Genomic DNA, 5,522 nt, shown 5'->3' on the forward strand with positions numbered 1-5,522 from the left:
AGTAAGAAGAGGTTTGGTTCGGTGAGTAACCGTACCTTACTTAGTCGCGAACGAATGCGACCGTACCCGACCGACTGTCTCTCTCCTCCTCTCTCTCTCTCTCTCTCTCTCTCTCTCTCTCTCTCTCTCACTCTCTCTCCTGTGGCAATCTTAGATCTCTCTACGAGGCTGAAGATATTTCAGCTCTATTTACTACTCTCCACGATTTATATCCCTTCTATAAAAGGGATGGGACATATTCTTTTTCAATATTTTTCACATATAGTACTTACTATCAATCGAAAACTTATATTAATCCTTAGAGGACAGTTTTATTGATTGCTAATGCATTATTGTTAGAATTTCATTTTAATTTATTTCTGTAAGAGCATAGATCATGTCTGCTTATTTTCATTCATAAAAATTCTTTTCTTTTAAAAGTAGTCTTAATATATTATGATTAAAGAGAAGAGAAAGTATAAATGACATTTATTCTATTATAGGAAAGAGGCACATACATATGGTCGGTATTTATCTTTTATATAGTATTAGCATTACAAATTTGTTATTCATCTATAAAGTTAGCAAAACCGATTAAAATATCAAATTTAAATTAATATTTAAATTTATAATATAAAATTGTAGAAATCGCAGAACAGCGTAAATATGTTATTAATTTTATGATTTTTAAAACAATTTTTCAGAAGACGAAATCTCGTGAGAGTTTGAGATTCCACACACTTTTACTTATTCTATTAATCTATTTTATAATATATGTGGGAGAAATGTAGAAGTATCGAGAGAGGAACAGTGCAGCTCATTGTGTCGCTTACACATGAGAAACTTCTTACTTTTTAATTGAATTACTAATTATCTAGGTCATTTTTTGTATTATTTTGGTCCCTTCCGATAATTTTTTCATATAATTGAAGCGTAAGATTTTTTACTATAAGATTTTTATTTATTTATATATTTCTTCCATCCAATAATGCACAATAATTTCGTTACGTTGTTTTATTAGAGGTTTTAGTAACTCATTGTATTACATCGAATTATACGCTCTACTCTAAAAATATAGGTCGCGTAGGTCGAAATAGCTATTTCACTCAAAGATTATCAAACAGAAATTGTGTTTCCGGTAATGCGAAGGAGAGAACGCGATGAGGAGAACGAAGTTCAAGGACATCGAGCCCGGATTCCTCTCATCTCATCGTCGCCTGTCAAGCCCTTCGACAGACGGAAATTAATATGCTTGGCCCTCCTGTGACACAATGTTGCAAACGATGCGATCGGCGCATACCTGCCTACCCCGGCGTTCATCGATCGACGCGCATGAGATATGACGACATTGTGACTTTACCCGTGTCCTGACGAAGTCGCAAATTCACGTTATCGATCGTCGACGATGTCAGCGAGCCGGCCGGTTGGTCGGCCGGCTGGCCTCAAAGATATTTTCGTCCTCTTATTTGGATGCATACGCCAGTATTGTACGCGCGATGATCCCTCGAGAGCCGGTGCACGTCATACGAATTCGGACTTGGTACACAAATGATCCTTCCACACAGGTATATTGTACAACACATGAGAAGATTCGAAACGTAAACCGAGCTATTTTTTACCAAATTCTTCATCATTTTGCTTTAAGAAATTTCAGATGAGATTTGCAGTTGCAGTCCATTTTATTCTTGACAAAATCGATCTAATGTTCATTCCTATCCAATGTATATTAATAGATTAATTTTATTCTCGATTCAATTTAATTTTTAGAATGAAAAAAAGAGATAAGATTAAAGTTAATCTACAATATCTACATTGAATATAGATAGATAGAAAATAATTTAGACAAAAAATCCAAATTCAGAATATAAGATGTTTTATAAGGTGTCTAAAAGACGTCTTAGAATCATAATCTGATCTTATTTTAAAGCTGCCTCAAAATGCTAATGTGGCTTTTTGATTAGTTCGTGACTATACTTAACAGTCTTAAATATAAAAATCGACTATGAATACCTGCCTTAAAAACACTTTTACGAGAACTGTCTAAAAGATGTTTAAAAGATGATCTTATAAGACATGTTATATCCCGATTTTAGACTTCATGGTGAGAATGAACATAAATCGAATTTCTTCACGAACTTAATATCAAATTTCAAGGAGTCGGATTTTTATTTTACTCTCCGACCTTTCTACTTTTTCTCTCCCGAAGATTAAATCGCCGAACGCTTCAGCCGAGACAGGTCTCGATATCCTCGTCACGAAGAGACTCTTTCAAGTTGCTCCAAGTCTTCGCGAACGGGAACGTCGGTCAGGCATCCCAGGACACTTCGTACAAGCGATACGACAGAGAGCTATTAACGATTGATGGGAACAGTTTGCCATGGCTCCTATGGCATGTGCATCGGATATTATTATATGAAGCGTGATGTCGATCTCTGACGGTGGAAACCACGATGTCTCGTAACGCCTGCCGTTGAAGTGATAGTGTCGTGGTGGATGAGGAAACAAAAGCAGTCCTAAGCACCGTGGATATATATCTTATTGTCCCCGCGTAGCCGTTACACGAAATTACAGTACACCTTTTGAACGGTTTACGGAATCCATGGCAGCGCGGGTCGTCATTAAGACGTGGAATGCTGGCGTTTCGACTTCCTTTCTCTCTCTTCTTCGCAGAAAATATATTTCGCTCAATGAAACTATTACCGCCGCCTGGCTTAGGCTCGGAATGAACGATGAAAGCGATGTAATTCAGTTTTCCCATAAGAACTTACGCGTTCGTTTGCACCACGATAAGAAATTATCTTTCATCATTCTTATTTCACATTTTTATTGAGGCACTATAAAAAATCGATACGAAATGGGGAAGCACTGCGCAATAAAGAGCGCTAAATGAGCTAAATTAGATAAGTTAGATGCAGAATTAGAGAATTGTATAATAACGTATAAATACTGTACTGATTCTGTGTATGATTCTTATACTGATTCTGAATTATTGAAACTCGTAGTGCCTTTAATTAATTAATATCTAATTAACTTACGTTCAAATTAATTCTATGTCTTTTTAATTTCTTATATTTTAAGGAGATTTATTTTGTTGCTGCGTCCAGATTTTTGTGTATATCTGTTTAGATATATCTAATGCTGTAAAAAGAAACGATTGAAATTAACAATAATTATTCAAATCATATCTTAGCGTGAAATTATTTACCAACAGATGCGAGAAATAAAAAAAAATAAAAAGAAAAAAAATAAAAAAAATTGCTATTATTATAATAATATATTAAATGTATAATAATAAATTAAAAATATATTTTTGTAGAATATATTTTTTTGTACGAAACTTTGTTTCTAAGAAAATCATTTTTAGAAAAAAAATGTATATATATTCAGATATTCAGTTATTTCTTATTTATTGTTGTATCGTGTTATAAAATGTCCTTAAGGTCCTTAACCTGGCGCATGGCTCCCACGATGAAGTCGATTATTAATTGGGCGACGTCGACCCCTCATAGCGAAGCGATAGCATTCCATTCAATAAACACGACCGGTACAAGTTTGGTCTGAAAATTCCAGTTTCAAATTGCTGGCCATTTTTAATTTTAATTCCTAGAGTAGCTATGTCGGATTAAGCGGATGTTCATAAATATTATTACAAGAAAATCGCATATACAGCAAAAAGTACAAAATCGAGATATAAGACATATTAAATATGTCTTTTAAACATTCTTTACAAATATATCTTTAAGTCGTTTTCTTAGGCGGGCATTTAAAATGTTTCATATCTCGTTTTTAAACATGCGTGTTGTCTGTTAAATAAAATGACTTACAAACTACAAGCGATTGTCAATTATCTACTACGATATTCGTCCACATTATGTCATTTGCAAATTATTTAATACCTTTTACTTTTAAAGTAAGAAAATTTGATTTCGTCATAAGTCATTTCTACGTAATTGCGAATTGCACGTCCGAAAGTGAGAGGAGAAGAAGACGTGAAGAATCCCTTCTATCTCTTACATTCACACATAATTTCAGCAGTGACGCGAGCAGAGAAGTGAATTATGCGCTGAGAATTACGAATTCAGAATTAACTCGAATACTTGCTACCGAGATCGGAACCAGTTCGCGATTCCGGAGCTAATAAACAAACGGCGTCGAGAAATTCATTAAAACACTCTCGGGAAATGACTTAATTAATTAATTAAAAAAGTACAATCCCTTGATTGTGGAGATATATGGAACGTGCGCGCGCGCGCGTAATAACCGGGTAATAATTACATTGCAATAACGGCTACATAGTTGCAACTGCATGCTCTCTCGACGCTCACGAATGCGGCCAGTAACCGCGAGGCGTAAAGCAGCCATTAGTAGATACACATCGCGGAATTTGAAATTCTACGCGAGCGGGGCGGCCATGCGGGAAGCGGAAAATCGCGCGATAATCGCGCCGGTTATGGTCTACATCTTCGATTTATCTCTAACTCTCGATAATTACCGCTCGTTATGCGCAAATATGCAAGCATGAATGATGTAGTATTGCGTTGCGTATGATTAAAAAAAAATGGAGCTATCATATCGATTTTATTTGAGAATAAATTTAAGGCATCTGTTATCATTGACTATTTTAAAATTGCGTGCCATAATATCGAAGAAGCTTTTATAATACAACATTTTCATATATTTCTTTAGTCAAATGTATATAAAACGAATGAAAAAAATATGATACAGTTAAGGCTTTCCTTAAGGAGAAATCACCTTATTTCAGCTAAAATTTATTTCAAACTAACCTTCCAAATCGGAATTTCAAGCCGTAAGCGAGGAATTCTCGAGAGGAGCATCGATTCGGTCTTTGCAGATAACATCTTCCGCTTGTATTCTTACATATATATTTTCCACCTTCGATTCTCTTGGATTTCCCTCTATATGTCGTATGAGAAACATAGGAAGAAAAGCAACTATTAGTAGGTACATATCTTATTGTCTCCGATCGTTATACAGAATTACGATGTACCCTTTAAGTTCTCGGTAAGACACGTAGTCGTCTGGATCGTCGTCGTCATCGTCGTGGGCCATGCGAGCCCCCACGAAGACACGTTATTAATCGGTCGATGTCAGTGGTTCGACCCCTCATAGAGAATCCATAAGACCTCGTTCGGTAAAAGGGACGGGGACCGCTCTCGAGCCGAGGAGTATCGAGGAGTATCGGCCTGTAGACGATGCATGCTTCGGCCACGTAGCGGAACAGGGGGAGGTGGAACGTAGAGGGGCGGTGCGGGGCCTCGGGCCAAGCTGGCGGAGCCAGGAGCGGCGCGGGGCGGGGCAGAGAAACGGGGCCCCAGAAGAATGGGACTCACTTCGTGCATGACCCAAAGAAACCCCCGCTGAGCGACTCGATCCGATCCGCTGATCCCCGACCGCGCTGACGCAGATACCATCTTTCCTTGCACTCCGAATGCTCCTCTCCGGGCGTTTCTTACCGCCCATATACCGCGCTCTCGCGCCGCATTCGAAGGAGTATAGCGAGAAGCGAGAGAAAAGGAGCGGAA

General features: G+C 37.5%; 1 protein-coding gene across 1 annotated transcript in view; it reads left to right on the forward strand.

The window, feature by feature from the left end:
- Positions 1 to 5,522, forward strand: part of LOC105623511 (cadherin-related tumor suppressor) — a 125,504-nt gene that overhangs the window by 77,362 nt on the left and 42,620 nt on the right. The window lies entirely within an intron of this gene.

Source organism: Atta cephalotes (genome assembly GCF_000143395.1).
Source record: "Atta cephalotes unplaced genomic scaffold scaffold00058, whole genome shotgun sequence".
Lineage (NCBI taxonomy): Eukaryota > Metazoa > Arthropoda > Insecta > Hymenoptera > Formicidae > Atta > Atta cephalotes.